This window comes from Mustelus asterias, chromosome 11 (genome assembly GCF_964213995.1).
Source record: "Mustelus asterias chromosome 11, sMusAst1.hap1.1, whole genome shotgun sequence".
NCBI classification, from domain to species: domain Eukaryota; kingdom Metazoa; phylum Chordata; class Chondrichthyes; order Carcharhiniformes; family Triakidae; genus Mustelus; species Mustelus asterias.
Window position 1 is genome coordinate 44,099,033 of NC_135811.1, and position 22,500 is coordinate 44,121,532.

Below are 22,500 nucleotides of genomic sequence, written 5' to 3' on the forward strand. Positions count from 1 at the left end.
AACATAATCAAGAATATCACAAACCCTGCACATACCCTCTTCCACCTTCTTCCATTGGGAAGAAAACACGTACCAACCGACTCAAGAACAGCTTCCTCCCTGCGACCATCAGACTTTTGAATGGTCCTATCACACATTATGCTGATCTTTCGTTTCACCTTACCTGTGACTGTAACACTACACTCTCTACTTTCCTTCTCCCCTATGTAGTCTATGAACAGTATGCTTTGTCTGTATAGCGCACAAGAAACAATACTTCTCATTATATCCCAATACATGAGACAATAATAAATCAATAAGTCAATCAATCAAATATTCTGACTTCCACCTTCCTGCGCTGGCTAGAATCGCTTTAGTGGTATCAAATTAATTTTTAAAGAATGATTTTGATCGTCATCAACCGATTGGAATACCAACTCAACCAAATTTAATTGGAATATTAATTGTTTGTCAGCGACCAAAGAATAAAGCTGATGGGAGCACAATGTCCAAACATCCTGACAAATATAAGTTTGCTTTCATGGCAATCTTGAAAGGGAAATAAACGAACATATTTTGAAATGAAAAAAAAAGAAAAATAATGGGGGTGTTGTGCAAGGGGGGGGGGAAAGCAGGGGATGGTGGGCGGTCAATGAAGTTTTTACATTTCTTCATGACACTCATAAGAGTGCGGTAAAATGCCAGGTTTGTGTCTTTTTCCAGGATGTCTCTGTGATTTTAACAGTAGTCTCTGCCTTGCCATTTGATAATGGAGCTGGGGACATGACTCATTTTGTTGTACTAACTGTTGTAATTCCCTCCAGTTAAGTAATGGGCACTTGTCTGACAGAAACATATCTAGAATACCAGAACATGGAAAATGAGCTTCACGTTAGTCGTGACATTTGTCCCCTTTCTTTTTTAAAAGAAGGCAACTAAGTACTGTAAACAATCCCGAGGCATGGTACATTGGGGAAACCATGCAGACGCTACGACAATGGATGAATGAACACCGCTCGACAATCACCAGGCAAGACTGTTCTCTTCCTGTGGGGGAGCACTTCAGCAGTCACGGGCATTCAGCCTCTGATCTTCGGGTAAGCGTTCTCCAAGGCGGCCTTCACGACACACGACAGCGCAGAGTCGCTGAGCAGAAACTGATAGCCAAGTTCCGCACACATGAGGACGGCCTAAACCGGGATGTTGGATTTATGTCACATTATCAGTAACCCCCACAGCTTGCCTCCTGGACTTGCTGGCTGTCCTGTCTGGAGACAATACACATCTCTTTAACCTGTGCTTAATGCTCCCTCCACTCACATTATCTGTATCTTTATGATCTGGTTGGCTGTAGGGATTTGCATTCTAATCAGTATTCTGTAACTTGATTTTGTGTCTCTGTGCCCTGTTTGAGAGCAGATTTCCGCCCAACTGACGAAGGAGCAGCGCTCCAAAAGCTAATGGTATTTGCTACCAAATAAACCTGTTGGATTTTAATCTGGTGTTGTTAAAACTCTTACAACAATCCAGGGTAACAGATTCACATAGTTAGCACTCATTTATTTCTGTGACTTTCTGGTAGCAGTTGCTTAATGGGTAGCAACTTATTAAGTTGCTTATTAAAGATGGCACGGTGGCAGAGTGGTTAGCACGGCTGCCTCACAGTGCCAGAGACCCGGGTTCAATTCCAGCCGCGGGCCTCTGTTTGTGTGGAGTTAGCATGTTCTCCCCCTGTCTCTGGGTGCTCCGGTTTCCGCCCACAGTCCAAAGCTATACAGTTGATTGGCCATGCTAAATTGCCCCTTCGTGTCAGGAGGATTAGCAGGGTAAATAGATGGGGTTACGGGGTTAGGGCCTGGATGGGATTGTTGTTGGTACAGGCTCAATGGACTGAATGGCCTCATTCTGCACTGTAGTTCTAGTTCCCTTTGTTTGTTGACCTATAACTACAGGCATACATCATGGGCACAATTTTCCTTCGAGGCTGCAAAACAGACATCAGGATTGTTTCTGGGTCCCCTTACCCTGAAGGGGAGCAATCATAACTCTCAACCTGTTTGACAGCATTACGAACGCATCTTCCTTGGCCATCAAGTCCTGGGGTGAGACTCGAATCCGGAACCCCTGGCTCAGAAGCAGGGATGCTACACACTGCACCACAAGACTCCCACACTGCTCCTTTTATTATTTACATGCCTATGGAAGACTTGTGGATTCCCTTTTGTGTTCTCCGGAGGTCCACTTTGTAAGGGAGGAAAGGGAGGTCCTTTCCCCGGAGAGTGGTAGGAAGAGGCCAGCCACACAAGCCAAGCAGTCCTGAATGGAGGTCACGGACACAGTCAACAGAAAACATATGGTGCTCAGAATCCAATAGAGGAAAAGTTTCAATGATCTGATTTGCTGTGGCAAAATGAGTGCTACCCCCAGCCCTCGCTACCAACATTTGGGTATTGAATCTCCAACAGAGTAGCGCTCGTCCTCCAGCTGAGGATGAGCGCTACTCCTGAACGTGGGAGGAATGTGAGCCCAGAACTTTTCCGCCCCTCTCACAATGGCTCAGAGGCTTGTGCTGCTGAGGACCTGTCAGCACTGAGATGTACACCTTCTAATACACAAGAGGAAAGAACAGATGAATGTGCAGCTGGAAAGATGGTGCAGGAGGGAGGGCCTTAGATATGAGAAACACTAGGTCAAGTTCTAGGTATGATGGGCCCTGTACAGGCCAGATGGATTGCATTTAAACTGAGCCAGAGCCAATTTCCCTGAGGATTGATCTGCTAGTGCTATTGAGGAGGGTTCAAACAAATTTAGCAAAGGTATGAGAACCAGGAGGTAATGACAGAGAGGATACCAAGGTGCTCATAATACTGGGAGAAGCAGATAGCATCAGAATAGCAAGTAATAAGGTATTAGATGGGTTCAGCATAAAGGGGAAACTAATGAAGTCTCAATTAATGTTAGGGTGCACCTTTGTGAATCTGGAGAATGTAGTAAATAAGAATGGTGAGTTGCAAGTGCAGATAAGCAGGTAGAAAAATAATGTTGTGGCAGATAACAGAGACCTGGCTTAAGGGGGTTGTGCTGGGTATTAAATATTATTGGGTACAAGGTGTTCAGGAAAGAAAGGAAACGGGGGAGTGTTGGCAATACTGATTAAGGAGAACATTGCAATGTTGGAGAGAGAGGATTTTGAAGAGAGGTCAAGGACAGAATCTATTTGGCTAGAGCCAAGGAACAATAACGATGCAATTATATTCCTTAATGTAATCTCTAGGTCAACAACTAGTAGGAAAGTAGTAGTACATGAGTAAGTCTGTAAAATCACAGGGAGGAGCAAGAATTATAGAATATTTATAATGGGGGACTTTAACTATCCCAATATAGACTAGGATGGTGGTAGCATAAAGGGCAAGAGTTGGCCAAAGGTGCCAAGAGCATTTTATGGAGCATTTTCCAATCCAGTGAAAAAGGAGGTACTGGCTCTTGGCAATGAGGTGGGTCAAGTGACAGTACAGGAACACTTAAGGGACAGGGATCATAGAAACTAGAAGCAGGCGTAGGCCATTTGGCCCTTCGAGCCTGCTCTGTCATTCATTTTGATCTTGGCTTATCATTGAATTCAATATCCTGATCCTTACCCTGATCGCCCCCTTCACCCCATTGATCCCTTTAGCTCCTACAGCTATATCTAATTTCTTCTTGAAATCAGGCAACATTTTGGCCTCAACTACTTTCTGTGGTAGTGAATTCCACACATTCACCACCCTCTGGGTGAAGAAATTTCTCCTCGCCTCAGTTCTAAAAGATTTACCCCTTATCCTCAAACTATGACCCCTAGTTCTGGACTCCCCCACCATTGGGAAAATTCTTTCTGAATCATCCCTGTATAACCCTGTCAGAATTTTATAAGTTTCTATGAGATCCCGTCTGATTCTTCTAAACTCCAGTGAACATAATCCTAACCAACTTAGTCTCTGATCATTGTATCATAAGGTTTGGATGAATTTTGGAAAAGGACATGAAACAATCCAGAGCAAGAATAATTAACTGGAGGGAAATCCAACTTCAATGGGATAACAGCGAATTTGACACAGATAAATTGAAGTCAAAGATTGGATTCAAAGACTGTGACTAAAGAGATAGTTTGGGCACAGGAATATTCCCAAGGGGCAAGGTGGGGTAAACAAAACCTGAACACGCTGGATGACAAAAGAGATGGAGATTGAGATGAAGAAGAAAAAAACTGCGCTCGTGACAGGTGTCTGGTGGAGAATACAACCAAGAACGAGGCTAAATATGAAGGGCGGGATTCTCCAGCAGCAGTCGCCTAAAAACCGGAGAATCCCACCTAACTTCAATGGACCTTTATATGGTCCCCCCCCCCCCCCCCCACCCGCAACCTGCTGGAATTCCAGTGGCAGGAGGGATGGGAGAATTCCAGCCAAAATGTTCAGAGGAGAATTGGAAAAAACAAATGAGAAGCAAAGATAGAGGATGAGAAGAGACTGGCAGCTAACACAAAAGAATCCAAAAGTCTTCCATAGGTTCCATTGTTCCACTGGAGCAAGCTGAGAGGGAGTGATTGGAGGCAGCAGTGCTGGTGAGAGATTGATTGAATTGTTTATTTATTTAATTAGTCAGCTAGTGTGTGTTTTTTTTTGGCCTTTACTTTTGTAGTAGTATTTAAGTTTAAAGTGAAAACTGGAAGTGGGCTGCAAAGGAGTCTGGGAAGGGTTTTTTAAGCGCGCGAAGTATAAAAGGTAGGCTGCAGTATACAGCGGGCAGCGTCGGGAGCGGGCAGTGTAGTGAGTGGGAAGCAGAGTGTGAGCTATAAGGCTTTGGCTCACAGGGCTTAGGCAGAAAGGGCGAGCAGGGATGAGTTTAATTCATTTTTGCTGTTTCTACCTGGTACTGGCAAGGTATCTAGAGGGGATGGGTGTGCAGGCAGTGCTATGTTCCTCTTGCACTATGTTTGAGGTGAGGGACGACGACAGTGTCCCTGCTGATTACACCTGTGGGAAGTGCACCCATCTGCAGCTCCTCCAAAACCGTGTTAGGGAACTGGAGCTGGAGTTGGATGAACTTAGGATCATTAGGGACGCAGAGGTGGCCATAGACAGAAGCTTTAGGGATACAGTTACTCCAAGGAATGAAAACAGATGGGTGACGGTGAGAGGGGCTGGGAGGAAGCAGTCCGTGCAGGGATCCCCGGTGGTCGTTCCCCTTAGCAACAAGTATTCCGCTTTGGATACGGTTGAGGGGGATGACATACCAGTGGTGAGCCGCAGTGAGAGGATCTCGAGCACTGTGTCCGTCTCTGTGGCTCGGGAGGGTAAGGGGCAGAGCGGGAGGGCAATAGTTATTGGGAACTCGTTAGTTAGAGGGATAGATAGGAGGTTCTGTGGCAGCAAAAGAGACTCACGGATGGCATGTTGCCTACCGGATGCCAAGGTCCGTGACGTCTCAGATCATGTTTTCCGGATTCTGAAGGGGGAGGGGAAACAAGTCGTGGTACACATTGGTACCAATGACATAGGTAAGAGAAGGGACGGGGATTTAAAGCAGGAATTTCTGGAGCTGGGCTGGAAGCTGAGAGCCAAGACGAAACATGTGGTCATCTCTGGTACGTTGCCGGTGCCACGTGATAGCGAGTTGAGGAACAGGGAGAGAGTGCAGTTAAACATGTGGTTGCAGGGATGGTGTAGGAGGGAGGGTTTCAGATACGTGGATAATTGGAACACATTCTGGGGAAGGTGGGACCTGTACAAACAGGACGGGGTGCACCTGAACCAGAGGGGCACCAATATCCTAGGAGGGAAATTTGCTACGGCTCTTCAGGGGGGTTTAAATTAATTTGTCAGGGGAGTGGGAAAAGGAGTTGTAGTCCAGAGGTCAGTGAGGGTGGTGAGGTATTGGGGAAGGTATCAGGGTCAAGAGTGGGTACCGGTAGACAGGAAGGTGGGTTGAAGTGTGTCTACTTCAATGCAAGGAGCATCCGGAACAAGGTAGATGAACTTGGGGCGTGGATTGGTACTTGGGACTACGATGTTGTGGCCATTACGGAGACGTGGGTAGAACAAGGACAGGAATGGTTGTTGGACGTTCCGGGGTATAGATGTTTCAGTAAGTGTAGGGAAGCTGGTAAAAGAGGTGGAGGAGTGGCATTGTTAATCAAGGATAGTTTAACGGCTGCGGAAAGGCACTTCGAGGGGGATCTGCACACTGAGGTAATATGGGCTGAGGTTAGAAATAGGAAAGGAGCGGTCACGTTGTTAGGAGTTTACTATAGGCCCCCAAATAGTAATAGAGATGTGGAGGAAGAAATTGCTAAGCAGATTATGGATATGTGTGGGGGTCACAGGGTAGTTGTCATGGGGGACTTTAACTTTCCAAATATTGATTGGAACCTTTGTAGGTCAAATAGTTTGGATGGGGCAGTTTTTGTGCAGTGTGTGCAGGAGGGTTTCCTGACACAATATGTGGATAGGCCGACAAGAGGTGAGGCCACATTGGATTTGGTACTGGGAAATGAACCGGGCCAAGTGTTAGATTTGGTTGTGGGAGAGCACTTTGGAGATAGTGACCACAATTCGGTGTCTTTTGTTATTGCAATGGAGAGGGATAGGGCCGTACGGCAGGGCAAGGTTTACAATTGGGGGAGAGGTCATTATGATGCGATTAGGCAAGAATTAGGGGGCATAAGTTGGGAACAGAAACTGTCAGGGAAAGGAACTAATAAAAAGTGGAACTTTTTCAAGGAACAAATACTGGGTGTCCTTGATAGGTATGTCCCTGTCAGGCAGGGAGGAAATGGCCGAGTGAGGGAACCATGGTTCACGAAAGAGGTGGAATGTCTTGTGAAAAGGAAGAGGGAAGCTTATGTAGGGATGAGGAAACAAGGTTCAGATGGCTCGATTGAGGGTTACAAGTTAGCAAGGAATGAGCTGAAAAAGGGGCTTAGGAGAGCTAAGAGGGGACACGAGAAATCCTTGGCGGGTCGGATCAAGGAAAACCCCAAGGCTTTTTACTCTTATGTGAGGAATAAAAGAATGACCAGGGTGAGGTTAGGGCCGGTCAAGGACAGTAGTGGGAACTTGTGTATGGAGTCAGTAGAGATAGGCGAGGTGATGAATGAATACTTTTCTTCAGTGTTCACCAAGGAGAGGGGCCATGTTTTTGAGGAAGAGAAGGTGTTACAGGCTAATAGGCTGGAGGAAATAGATGTTCGGAGGGAGGATGTCCTGGCAGTTTTGAATAAACTGAAGGTCGATAGGTCCCCTGGGCCTGATGAAATATACCCTAGGATTCTTTGGGAGGCAAGGGATGAGATTGCAGAGCCTTTGGCTTTGATCTTTGGGTCCTCACTTTCCACGGGGATGGTGCCAGAGGACTGGAGAGTGGCGAATGTTGTTCCTCTGTTTAAGAAAGGGAATAGAAATGACCCTGGTAATTATAGACCGGTTAGTCTTACTTCGGTGGTTGGTAAATTGATGGAAAAGGTCCTTAGGGATGGGATTTACGACCATTTAGAAAGATGCGGATTAATCCGGGAAAGTCAGCACGGATTCGTGAAGGGCAAGTCGTGCCTCACAAATTTGATAGAAATTTTTGAGGATGTAACTAAGTGTGTTGATGAAGGTAGGGCAGTTGATGTCATATACATGGATTTTAGTAAGGCGTTTGATAAGGTCCCCCATGGTCGGCTTATGATGAAAGTGAGGAGGTGTGGGATAGAGGGAAAGTTGACCGATTGGATAGGTAACTGGCTGTCTGATCGAAGACAGAGGGTGGTGGTGGATGGAAAATTTTCAGATTGGAGGCAGGTTGCTAGCAGAGTGCCACAGGGATCAGTGCTTGGTCCTCTGCTCTTTGTGATTTTTATTAATGACTTAGAGGAGGGGGCTGAAGGGTGGATCAGTAAATTTGCTGATGACACCAAGATTGGTGGAGTAGTGGATGAGGTGGAGGGCTGTTGTAGGCTGCAAAGAGACATAGATAGGATGCAAAGCTGGGCTGAAAAATGGCAAATGGAGTTTAACCCTGATAAATGTGAGGTGATTCATTTTGGTAGGACTAATTTAAATGTGGATTACAGGGTCAAAGGTAGGGTTCTGAAGACTGTGGAGGAACACAGAGATCTTGGGGTCCATATCCACAGATCTCTAAAGGTTGCCACTCAAGTGGATAGAGCTGTGAAGAAGGCCTATAGTGTGTTAGCTTTTATTAACAGGGGGTTGGAGTTTAAGAGCCGTGGGGTTATGCTGCAACTGTACAGGACCTTGGTGAGACCACATTTGGAATATTGTGTGCAGTTCTGGTCACCTCACTATAAGAAGGATGTGGAAGCACTGGAAAGAGTGCAGAGGAGATTTACCAGGATGCTGCCTGGTTTGGAGGGTAGGTCTTATGAGGAAAGGTTGAGGGAGCTAGGGCTGTTCTCTCTGGAGCGGAGGAGGCTGAGGGGAGACTTGATAGAGGTTTATAAAATGATGAAGGGGATAGATAGAGTGAACGTTCAAAGACTATTTCCTCGGGTGGATGGAGCTATTACAAGGGGGCATAACTATAGGGTTCGTGGTGGGAGATACAGGAAGGATATCAGAGGTAGGTTCTTTACGCAGAGAGTGGTTGGGGTGTGGAATGGACTGCCTGCAGTGATAGTGGAGTCAGACACTTTAGGAACATTTAAGCGGTTATTGGATAGGCACATGGAGCACACCAGGATGATAGGGAGTGGGATAGCTTGATCTTGGTTTCAGATAAAGCTCGGCACAACATCGTGGGCCGAAGGGCCTGTTCTGTGCTGTACTGTTCTATGTTCTATGTTCTATAGGTGTGTAAACAATAAACGGGTCGTAAAGGAGGAGTGTGGAGGTCTTGTGGTGCAATGCATAGCAACCCTGCCTCTGAGACAGAAGCTCCAGTTTCGAATCTCACCCCAGGACCTGACAGCCAAGGATGATGTGTTCAAACAGGTTGAGAGTATCAAACTGTAAATCCTTCCAGACACGCCAATGTCTGGCAGTAAGAGCAGGAGACACTCTTGATCTGTTGTACTTGATGTGGAGTGGTGCCCCTCAATCTATAAGCCCTTGATGACAGACTAGAGACCTGTCCCAGGGGAGGGGGATAGCATGGTTGAGGTACCAAATGAATACTTTGCATCTGTTCTTTATCAAGGAAAAGGATGCTGTACAGATCATGATGAAAGAAGTAGTTCACATACCAGAATGGTTTAACATTGACAAGGCGGTGGTATTGGATAGGCTGCCTGTACTTAAAATTGGGTGGCACACAGTGGTTAGCACTGCTGCCTCACAACTCCAGGGACCCGGGTTTGATTCCAAGCTTGGGTCACAGTCTGTGTGGAGACTGCACATTCTCCTAGAGTCTGCGTGCGTTTCCTCCGGGTGCTCCAGTTTGCTCCCACAGTCCAAAAGATGTGCTGGTTAGGTGCATCGGCCATGCTAAATTCTCCCTCAGTGTACCCAGACAGGCGCCAGAGTGTGGTGACTAGGGGATTTTCACAGTAACTTCATTGCAGTGTTAATGTAATGTAATGTAAGCCTATTTGTGACCCTAATAAATAAAAATAAAAAATATTGATGTGACACGAGGATCTGGTGAGGTGGATCCAAGGACACCAAGGGAAATGTGAGTGGAATTTACAGAGCCATAATTTTATAATCTTCCTTAGATTCAGGAGTGATGTCAGGAGGACTGGAGAATTGTAATCTTTACACCCTTGCTGAAAAACAGTGTAAAGAGAAGCCCAGCAACTGCAGAGCAGTCAGTTTAATCTTGGTGGTGGTGAAGTATTTGGTAACATTAATTTGGGATAAAATTAATAGTTACTTGGCAAATGTAGGTTAATTAAGGAAAGCCAGCATTGGGCAGCACAGTGGCACTGCTGCCTCACAGCGCCAGGGACTCGTGTTCAATTCCCGGCTTGGGCCACTGTCTGTGTGGAGTTTGGACATTCCCCTCATGTCTGCGTGGGTTTTCTCTGAATGCTCCGGTTTCCTCCCATAGTCTGAAAGACGTGCTGGTTAGGTGCGTTGGCTGTGCTAAATTCTCACTCAGTGTACCCGAACAGGTGCCGGAATGTGGCGACTAGGGGATTTTCACAGTAACTTCATTGCAGTGTTAATGTGAGCCTTACTTGTGACTAATAAATAAACTTTAACTTTTTCTTTGATTTGTTAGGGGGAAACCCTAGTGTTTAACTAATTTGCTTGTTTTTTTTGATGAGGCAATAGAGAGAGTTGATGAGAATAATCCTTTTGATGTGGTGCACATGGATTTTCAAAAGGCGTTTGATAAAATGCCACACAGCAGACTTGTGTAGCAAAACACAGACACGAAATTGGCCCAGTGATAGGAAACAGGATATTGGTTAACGGTTGGTTTTCAATCTGAAGGAAGGTTTCTAGTGGAGTTCCCCAGTGGTTACCTTAAGAACCCCTGACCTTTCTCATATGTCTTCATGACCTAGATTTTGGTGTTCAGGATTCAATTTCAAAATTTGCCGATGATACAAAACTTGGAAGTATTGTGAACAATGAGGGGGATAGTGTAGAACGTCAGAAGGACACAGAAAAGGTTGGTGGAATAAGCAGACAAGTGGCAAATTAAATTTAAACACAGAGAAGTGTGAAGCGGTTCGTTTTAGTTGGAAGAACACAGAGGGCTGAATTTTATGACCCTGGCATGGAAAAGTAAAGTAAATTTATTCATCACAAGTAGGCTTACATTAACACTGCAATGAAGTTACTGTGGAAATCCCCTTAGTTGCCACACTGCGGCGCCTGTTCGGGTACACTGAAGGAGAATTTAGCATGGCTGATGCACCTAATCAGCACATCTTTCAGTCTGTGGGAAGAAACCGGAGCACACAGAGAAAACCCACGCAGACACGGGGAGAACGTGCAGACTCCGCACAGACAGTGACCCAAGAATTGAACTCAGGTCCTTGACGCTGTGAGACAGCAGTGCTAATCACTGTGCCACCGTGCCGCTCCTGAAGGGGTGGCGCTGGAAAATGCAGAAAGCCATGCAAAAGCCCGTTGACTTCAGCGAGAATGGAAAATCCCGTGGGCAGAAAACCCCACCCAGAGAGCGCATAAAATGAAGAGTACAATTCTAAAGGGGGTGCAGAAGCAAAGGGACCTGAGTGTATATGTGGATAAATTATTGAAGGTGGCAAGAAAGATTGAGAGAGCTGTTAATAAAGCATAAGGCATCCTGGGCTTTATAAATAGGGGTATTTATGCTAAACCTGTATAAGGCATTGGTTTAGCCCCCAACTGGTGTATTGCACGCTGCTCTGTTTCCATGCTTCAGGAAGGATGTAAAGACATTAGAGATGGTGCAGTAAAGATTCACCAGAATGGTTACTTCAGCAGGAACTTCAATCCCGTGGATGGATTGGTGAAATTGGGACAATTTTCCTTGGATCAGATCAAGTTGAGGAGATATTTGAACTCATGATGAGCTTGGACAGGGAGAACTGTTCCCATTGGTGGAAGGATCGAGAAGGAGAGGGCACAGGAATAAGGTAATTGGCAAAAGGAGCAAAGGTAACACAAGAAAAAACTTGCAAGTGGTTAGAATCTGGAATGCATTGTCTGACTGTCTGGTGGAGAGAGTATCAACTGAGGCATTCCAGAGGCAATTGGATTATTATCTGAAAAGGAAAAAATGCTCAGCTACAGGGAGAAGATGGGGTGGGGGTTGGAGTGGTACAAGGATTACTCCTTTGTGGAGCCAGCATAGATACAATGGGCCCAATAGCCTTTGCCTGTACTTATAACCATGCTATGTGATTCAATGACAGACATAGCCTTGATCAGCAAAGCATAGATCTGGGGTCCCAGGGGCCAAAGGAAAGGAGGCTCTACTCAGACCAACAGCAAGAGATGCGCTCCCACACGTTGGAGCTCACTGAGGCCATGTGGGGTCATGGATTATGAATGGAGGAACCCATACTGCTTATGTGTGCCACAATGGCTCAAGGTTGTGGGCACATGAGGTCAACCATTGGGAGAGTTTGCCAACCTCAATGATAGCCATATGCAGCAGCACTCATTGAAAGCAAGATCTGCTCATTGATGTTCTCGGGATGCAAGGCACACTATGCACCATTGCCAGTCAGTGGCACTGATTGTGTAGGGATGTCAGGCAGGAATGCCAGAGGTGCCCCAATTGGTGGCCCCCTCTAGCTATCCTGAGCACCAAGTAAGGCATTCACTGAGGAGGGCAAGAGTGCCAGCTCTCATCAGGCGCTATTCATCATCAGTCTCTTGGGTCCCTGTCACAGAGATCAGTTATCCAGTGATGGATCCTACCCCTACAATAATGCTGGTACAGAAGCCTCCTTAGGTGCCACCACTAGCACCTCAACAATGAGGATGAATGCCACTTGCAGCTCAGTCGCAAGTTGAGACAAGTGAGCAGGCTACCTCCACCACCTCAGAGGCCACAACTGGAGCACCACTGGAAGTAGCCAAGAGCAGGGGCCACCATATTGGACAGAGCACTGCATGGATTACTGGTGTTTCCTTCATTTGTAACTGTGCATTTTTTGTCTTTACAAGCACTGTTTTGTTATGATCCCCATGGGGGAACCGTAAACGAAAATAACCAAACTTACTAAACAACTCCCAACTGAAGCGATCGTCAACAATTTGGTCCAAGCAAGTTTTCAACAGAATTTCCTATTCTTGTGACAAAACAATCACAAGTTCTACCTATTATCCGTTCAAATATCCATCACCAAGGAGAGTTATAAATATCTGATTTTGAAAAATCATTAGAAACATATTTAGATAGCTATTTTGTAAAAATTGATCTTGAGAAAAATGGATTGAATCGATCAAGGTCAGGAGTTGCAGGAGTTCGTATTGAGCTTCATGTGGCTCTGGAGATGTAGGTTGCTGACGCCTACTCTCGGTCAATTTATTCATTCTCAGATAGGTGTAATTATAAATATCGCAGCACACTAATGCTTTTGATCAATCAATAGCTATCACTTCCTGTCATCATTTCAATCATATCTGATCAAAATACCAGGAAGAAATATTTCCACGTCTATTTTGTTGATAACATTAAATTTACACTTTGGCAGCTATATTCCCCGGAACCTTTTGGGTGCATTTCTTGGATCATCTTTCAAACGGTTTCCTGTTTCTGATCATGGTCCCAGTCATCATATTAATATGTCAGCTGCAAGCCATCCACATTTCACAAATGGTATTGAAAGGGCAGCTAAGGGACTATCTAATGAAACATAACAAAATCCATCCTTTGCAATCACGATGAATATTTCTGTTTTTGTTAGCGATGGCAGAACATCACTTATCGTTTGCAGTGTGTGATGATTACATTTAAGTGTTCTGTTCGTAGATTCGGATCAATACAAAAGAGCACTTTATCCGTCCCGTTCAATCGCAATACCACTGTGACACTGACCAATGCAAGAACTCACACTCAGCCCATTAATGGTAAGTTCTTTGACACCTCGAGGCAGCTTGCTGACTGAAAACTGTTCATAGAATCCCTACAGTACAGAAGGAGGCCATTCGGCCCATCGGGTCTACACCAACTGTCCGATAGGGCATCTTACACAGGCCCTCGCCCAATAACCCTACATATTTACCCTGCTAATCCTCCCTAACCTTCAGACACTAAGGGGCAATTTAGCATGGCCAATCTACCTAACCTGCACATCTTTGGAGTGTGGGAGGAAACCGGAGCGCCCAGAGGAAAGCCACGCAGAAACGGGGAGAAGGTGCAGACTCTGCACAGGCTGTCACCTGAGCCGGAATTGAACCCGGGTCCCTGGCGTTGTGAGGCAGCAGTGCTAACCACTGTGCCACCGTGCCACTCAATTAGTTTCAGGACATGACAGAGATGTCACTAATTTTTATTTTCATACAGCATTTCTCCAATTTTTGTACGATAATGCAGTTGTTAGGTAGGGACAATACTGCAAGTATTTAAAGGAGAGTGATTGATGGGTTGAATGGCTTTTCTCATTGTATATATTGTTACTTTTGTTGTGATATTGAAGAAGGTAAAACATGATCAGTTGCTCTGAATGAAACAGCCAGAAACCTATTTACGTGGCGAATATCCACCGTTATATACAGGCACCAAAAAAACTGACAAAGTGGACCAGTCACATCATGTAATTATTAGCAAAGTTCCTGCTTAGAAATGTTACAAAACACAGCAGTCTTTTCACAAAACGGACTGACAAGCTAGTCAGCCTGCAAACACTGTAGACAGACATTCAGAGACAAATCAAACAGATATCGGGACACAGGACTGCATAAAGCATAAGCAAAAAATTACTTTGAAGCTATTATATTCAGCTCTTGATGTGGCAGTCAGCACACAATGAAAAACAGCAGAATCACAAATTAGAGGCACTAATATATAAACCTGAAAACGCTACCTCTACTTCCGCCCACACAAAGTACAAAAATGATTCAATAAAAATCAATGCATTGGCTTGGTTCCTTTTTTATCCACAGTTCTGCAGGTTGCAACAGGAGCCATCTATAACCACAAGCCAAACCTAATAGCAACAAAAACAGAAAATGCTGGAAAATCTCAGCAGGTCTGACAGCATTTGTGGGGAAAGAATAGAGCCAGCCTGACGAAGAGTCATCTAGACTCGAAACATTGGCTCTATTCTCTCTGTAAGAAGTCTCACAACACCAGGTTAAAGTCCAACAGGTTTATTTGTTAGTAAAAGCCACTAGCTTTCGGAGCGCTGCTCCTTCGTCAGGTAAGTGGGAGTTCTGTTCACAAACAGGGCATATAAAGACACAAACTCATCGTGCAGAGTCTGCATCTTCTCCCCGTGTCTGCGTGGGTTTCCTCCAGGTGCTCCGGTTTCCTCCCACACTCCAAAGATATGCAGGTTAGGTGGATTGGCCATGCTAAATTGCCCTTTAGTGTCTGAAGGTTGGGGAGGATTAGTGGGGTTTGTGTCTTTGTATCACAATATCACAACAAAAGCTCCGAAAGCTAGTGGCTTTTGCTACCAAATAAACCTGTTGGACTTTAACCTGGTGTTGTGAGACTCCTTACTGTGTTTACCCCAGTCCAACGCCGGCATCTCCACATCATGTCTATTCTCTCTCCACAGATGCTGTCAGACCTACTGAGATTTTCCAGCATTTTCTGTTTAAGTTTCAGATTCCAGCATCCACAGTGTTTTGCTTTTATCCAATAGCAACAAAGGGGGCCTCACATTTATATTCTGGATAATTTTCAGGGAAGATAATACACAATCTGCCAGTGAATCATAACTCAAGATGAAAATAAATAGAAGGCCAACTTTTTTTACTTTTGACAGAACGACAAAAACGAACAGTATAAAAAAAGTCTCAGAAAATCAGTTCCCTTGTCTTGTTTGAAGAGATATTCCACAGTACATCAAACACTTACAATTCCCGGCAACAGAACAGGGAGAATTCTTAAGCTACAGCCCCAGGCTGTGGGCCTCTTCTACTTGACAAACACCACACGCACCACAAAAACTCACTGCAAACTTCTTAATAGAAATTGATTTGCTATACTTATATCCAGTGTCCTGTGTGTGTCAGCTATGTCTCCACATTCATCCACACTATTTCACTATTGTCAATTATCCATTGGCTAAAACAGTGAAACGTACAAGTCCTGCTGAGGTAAATACTGCAGACAACTAATGTTGATGAATGGACAGGCCTCTCCAGGTTATTTTGTTGATTTTATATACAGGAAATAGGATGTAGGGTCATTCACAGAAGCCATTCGGCCCAGCGAGACGATGCCAGCTCTGCATGGAGAAATCCAGTCAGTCCCATTCCTCCACTCTATCCCTGTCACCCTGCAAATTTATGTCATTCAAATGCCCATTCAGTTTTCTTAGGAAATCATTAATCATCTCTGCTTCCATCACCCTGATGGGAAGCCCACTCTACATCATAGAATCATAAAATCCTACAGTGCAGAAGGAGGCCATTCAGCCAATTGAGTCGACACTGACCACAATCCCACCCAGGCCCTATCCCCAAAACCCAATAGATTTACCCTAGCTAGTCTAAGGGGCAATTTAACCTGGCCAATCCACCTAACCCGCACATCTTTGGAGTGTGGGAGGAAACCGGAGCACCCGGAGGAAACCCACGCAGACACGGGGAGAACGTGCAAACTCCACATAGACAGTCACCCAAGCCGGGAATTGAACCCGGGATCCCTGGCATTGTGAGGCAGCAGTGCTAACCACTGTGCTGCCCCAACATAATTATCTCTCACTGCATAAAAAAGTTCTTCCTCTCATTCCCTCCACATCTCTTGCAAAAAAAACCTTGCGCTGAGATCATTCCGAGTGCAGGCAAGAGGAGGAAGCCTAAAGGCAGCCACGTGCTGCATGGGGGGAGGTGGTCAAGAAGGTTAGCAGTGTGGACATGGTGAGGAAGAGCTAGACCGGAATCTTACCACCATTCACGCCAGCAGCATTTTCCCATCTCGCCACAATGAGCGGCGATTTGGCTGGCCGCCAAATTCTCCAACCTCACTGCAGCGGGAGCATGGCGTGAACGGCTGATAAGGTCCCACCCCTAGTCTCAGTGCCAAAAAAAGTTCACCTCATGAGGTCAGCAAGGGGATGGCATCAGTATGAGCAATATTGGTCCAGTGTGGTACAGGTCCAGAAGGCGAGTGCTGTAGGTATTCGAGATTAGTTACTCCTTCAGAATTGCACGTTTCCACAAGGATTGGCAAATGGGTTTCAATACAGATAAGTGTGCATTTTGCAAAGTCAAACCAGGGTAGGGCTTATACAGTGAATGGTAGGGCCTGGGGAGTGTTGTTAAACAGAGGGACCTGGGAGTACAAATACATTAAAAAAAGATTTAAAAGGGACCTGAGGGGCAACCTCTTCACACAGAGGATGGTGCATGAATGAGCTGCCAGAGAAAGAGGTTGAGGCGGGTACAATAGCAACATTTAACAAGCGTTTGGATAGGTACATGAATGGGAAAGGATTAGAAGGATATGGGCCAAACTCGAGTAATTGGGACTAGCTGGGAGAGCACCATGGTCAGCATGGACCGGTTGGGCTGAATGGCCTGTATTGCTCTATGACTCGATGACTCTAATTGCACTCCTGCCCTAAACCATACCACTGTGCACTGCGTGCAGTTCAGAATTTGAATGGTTGGTGGTTGACAAGATGCCTGAGTATAAGCTTCAGTTGGGCACGTGCTGATCCGATAATAGGGTTGTGACATGACGTGACAGTTTGAGACTGTTCGTGAAATTTCTGTGTAAAGTCTTTTCAGGAAAAGTGAACACACTACGCCCAAGGGCGAGCCTGTACAGGCGGTGGTTTAGCTCAGTTAAACGTTCTGACACCTTCTGAGGAGCAAGTGCTGGCCTAATCAAGACTCACATGCATCTCAGCAAGAGTCTGCAGGAGCGGTCAGACACTCAAAGCCAAAGCCATACAGAGGACACTCGCCAAAGTCATCCAGGACAAGGGAGGTGGCAGATCAGACACCAAAAAAAACTGCCGGAGCACTCAAACATTTTTGTACATATTTACATTCATCACGAATAGGAGCACAAGGGTGACGTCTCTCTTTAAGTATGTTGATTTGCTGTGAAGGCTTGTGTATAAACTCAGAAGGCTTTAAACTAAGGTTGAAAGTTTAAACTAGGTTGAAGGCTTTAAACTGAAGTGCACAGAAGCCCAAGCAGAGGAACATGCAACCAGGGATAACACATCCCTTAAGCGGGACAACACAGTCATAAACCTAAGCACTATCTTTCAGATGACAGATACACAAAGACAAGGGCCTTTCCTACGTACCCACAGCAAACCCAGCCATATGGAGGGAGATCTCAAAGACTTCTACAGAAAAATAAAACTAGTAGACTACTTTGAAGGGGGAGACTCGGACAGGCCCCCATTCAAACCAAAGTCCACAAGGAAACCCCTCCCAAGGACAAAATCAGCATGGAGACACTAGAATTTGTTGCTGCAACAAAGGCACAGCGAGGATCCCACAATTGAAAAGTAAACCAAATCTCACTAAAACAGAAAGACAGGCCATAAGGGGAACTCAGGGAGAACAGGGAGATAAAAATAAAAGCAGCAGACAAAGGTAGCAACATTGTCATCATGGACAGACAGCAATATCTACTGGAGGCACATAGTGTTCCCTGTTGTGGAGTTGCCTATGAACAACTAGAAAGGCCTATCCATCCAGAAACCAGGCAAATCAAAGGGAACATCCGAAATCAATGATTAGCAGACAAATACATCAACAAAAGTCAATGGAAATATCTAGCAGGCCAGCACCCATGCCCCAGGGTCTTCTACATACTCCCAAAATTAGACAAACACCCAGACACATGGACAGCACCAGAACAGTACATACAGGCAGATCCATATCGGACTGTGGCAGTGGGTCTTACAACATAGCCGAATATATTGACTACTTCCTGAACCCAATATCAAGGAAACTCACAAGCTACATCAAAGACACCTACCACTTTGCACAAATAATAAACTCTCTGACAATCCAATCAAACAGCCTCTTACTCACGATGGACGTTGAGAGCCTATAGACAAACATAGAAACAGATAGGGGAATTGGAACAGTAAGAAAAGCTTTCCCCCAGGAAGTAGACCCGATGAGGTAATAATTCAATTACTGCACCTGGGACTGACAAGGAATGACTGAATTCAATGACAAGTACTACCTAGAGGTCAAGGGGACAGCCATGGGTAAAGAACTTGCACCAGCATATGCAAGCATCTACATGGCAGAATGGGAGAACAGTGCATTTAAGAAATGCCCCAAACACCACTACATTACAACAGATACCCGGGCAATATCTGGGGAGTATGGACACACACCAAGGCAGAAATGAAGGACTTCACCAACACACTAAACAACCACCACCCGTCAATTAAAATGAAAATGACAATACAGAAGGACCAGATAGACTTCCTGGACATGACAGTACTTAAGTCACCACATGATAATGCAAACACCTGCAAACTGGCCACTAAAGTATTCTTCAAGCCCACAGACACACACATACGTACACACAGCCATCACCCATGGCATACATTTAGGGGCTTAGTAAAATCACAACTATCCCGCTTCTACCGCATACGCAGCAAACAAACAGACTTTGAAAAGGCAACAACAAACCTTTTTCAAGCACTTAAATGGAGAGGATACACCAAGAGGTTCCTGAGACACCTCAAATCAAACTTCTGAAGATCAAAAGGAGAACCAGCACAGAAAAAGGAAGGGAAACCCACTTACCACTAATCACATACAGTTCACAGGATAGGGAAATAAGTAGAAAAGTCAAAAAGAACTTTGAAAACTTAAAAAAGAACAGCAGAACCTTAGAGAACTATAACATAATAACAACTTACAAATGACAAAAGCCCCAGCCAGGAAATCCCCCAAAAAACTCTCCAACACGCACACCACAATGACATGACACCCACCCCAGCCCCTGAAAACACAGAAACCCCCAATCTAACAGCCCCCTCCTCCTAACACACACCACCTCAACAACCACCTCCCCTCAACCACCAACCACCTAAAATATGACAGAAGCAGACCATTACCCACTTGTCCTTTTTATCCCCCCTCCGCATTCCTTTTTCTTCTACCACACAAGGATACACCACCCACACAAGAAAAAACTAACAGTAGTAATAATATCTAAGAAAAAGAAAAAGGCCCAGGAGACAAGAAGACAACAAGCCACAAGATAAGGGCAAGACATCACAGGGAGCAACAAGGGTTGGACATGGGCCGAAAGAAAAGTGGCAGAGCACGAAGAAAAGGGGCCATGTTCTCTCTCTGTCCAACCCCAAAAACCTAACCTTGCAATCTGCCGACTGTGCATATTTCCAGCACATACTCCTAATACCTATTGCCCACACTAATGCCTCATCAAGGCAGTATCCAACATGGATTGTACTGGAAATTGGCATGCTCAATATAGGAGCCCTTTCACATCCTAAAGGGCACCTGCAAAATTATGCAACTGAAATTTGCAAGCACAATCTTCCATATTTTGCCCACTTGATGAGTTACTTGTAAAGTTGTCCATCATAAATATATCACTGTATTACAGCATTGTTTCTTTTGTGCTGGTTCATCTTTCTAAAATAAATTGATATTTTAAACTCCAAACAAGGTCGAGTATGATGCTCTATTATCTTCAAGGACCAAGTGGGATCTTATGAAGGCATAAATCCAATACTAAAAGCAATTACCAGGCAGCATTTGCTGTCAGTGTCCTGGGCACATCACAAAAAGCTTAGCAAATCTCAGGGCAAAGTTAGACAGTCTTGGCTGTTAAGGGAGTTGGGATACACAGGAGAGCAGAATAAGCTGGGATAAGGAGGCAGATGACTCAGACTTCATGGGTCCTCCATGGATAAAGAATGTTTGGTTAACATCACACCTCTTTCCATGCGCTGTTAGTGGAGCATACCACTGCTGTTGTTATTGCATAGCAACAACATGAAACAGCTGTCTTCACCTGTTACTCAAATTTTTGAGACACCTTACCTTTCCAGAGAAATCTGAGGCAGACGGGACATTTTTCAGGACTGAATGCCTTAGTCCCATTCATGAGTTAGAATCAGAGTCCCTACTGTGCAGAAGGAGGCCATTGGGCCCATCAAGTCTGCACCATCAGCAATCCCATCCAGGTCCTATTCCTGCAACCACATTTATTTACCCTGCCAATCTCCCTGACACTAAAGGTCAATTTAGTAAGGCCAATCAATCTAATCCGCACATCTTTGGACTGTGGGAGGAAACCGTAGCATCCGGAGGAAACTCTCACACATAAGGAAGAATGTGCAAACGCGTACAGACTTCCACCCAAGACTGGAATTGAACCCGGGTTCCTGCCGCTGTGAGGCAGCAGTGTTAACCACGGTGCCGCCACCCACAGTTGGGGCTATACAGCGAGCAAGGATCTGGTCAGGGTAGCCATTATCCCACAGGATGTCTTTGATGCACCCAATTTCAGCATCATGCTTGCACCGTGAGGTCAGGCCAAATCTAAGAGGTCGCACACGAGGCCAATCCTATAGCACATGGAACTACAAGAATCCCAACTCGTGGAATGATCAGTGATGGAAGGCTTGCAGTAAACAGAAGAGAAGCCATAGGCAGATTTCTCAACTGGAACATCGAGGAAAGGGAGCTCATTTGACTGTTCCTTTTCAAAGGTAAGGATGAAGCCCATTAAGATAAAAAACAAAATTCTTACATGGAGTTGTGAATTCAAGTGTATCATCTACATATCAGAAATATGCACAAGGTAGAAGATTAGATGTAATTCCATCAAAGATGTGTTTCTTATTCAAACTGACAAATATTTTTGAGAACTGGGCCTACAGGTAAATCCCACAATAACACCATCTATTTGGCATTGGGTGTCATTAAAACTGAACTCAACTGCATGAGTTGCTAAGTTCATAAGTTCAATGAATATTGATTCAGACAATGGAGGTGCGGTCTAGATCACCATGATACAGTGAGACAGTGCATGGCTTCCTTGAGAGGTACATGAGGGAATAGTCCAGCAATGTTAACTGAGCACATGGCACTGCTATTGATATTGTTGAGAACAAAATATAACTTTTAAGCCAAATATAAATACTTGTGTGTTACGAAAGGTGAGATGGTTCCAGTTTCATTTATGCTTTGTGTGTGAACCTTGGTGCCAGAATGTCTGTGTGGACCCCTGACAAAAGGTCAAGTCTTTAGGGTCGGTTTGTATACATACACAATTGAAACAAGGTTCTACAACCCTTGAAGTTAAAGAGATGTGTCAGAAGTTGAGAGATTCTGGGGAAAATAAAAACACTAAGAAAGAAAAACTTTATTTTTGCCTAGCAACAGTGGCTAAGTGACACAAATACAGAAAAGTGACAAAATCCACACACAAAAGTCAGTCTTCTAATAGCACCTCTGATCGCTTTACTGAGTTCCATAACTGACAATTCAGTCAACTACTGTTCCAATTGCCTTGGAATGCTTTCTTTTCAGAGTAGAAAAATTCCTGTCCTCACTCTGAGGCACATTGAATACTCTCATTTTTTTCTGTCACTTTTCTGTCTTTACCTCAGCAAAGTGTTAGTCGGCCTGTGTTTTGGAAGATTAATGAAGCCACATGTAGAATTATGGTCATCAGTTCATACAATAAGAGGTTTTTCATTGTTATAGTTCCTTGGAACATACTATTGGGTAGCAAAGATAAAGCCCTGATTGTAAGGGACATATTATCCACTTTGCATTGATATTGAACCTGGGAAAACAACAAGCTCTGTAACAATTGGACAATGCAAAATGACGTGAAAACTATGGTTCTAGCTGTGAGTTTGGAAATGCCTCCATCTGTATTAGCCTCTTTGCTTCCTCCACCATGGATATTCAAATAAGATAACAGCTCCGCCCTGCAGGTGGA

General features: G+C 44.8%; 1 protein-coding gene across 2 annotated transcripts in view; it reads right to left on the bottom strand.

The window, feature by feature from the left end:
* The window catches only part of dntt (deoxynucleotidyltransferase, terminal), a 418,285-nt gene that overhangs the window by 101,112 nt on the left and 294,673 nt on the right, over positions 1-22,500 (bottom strand). The window lies entirely within an intron of this gene.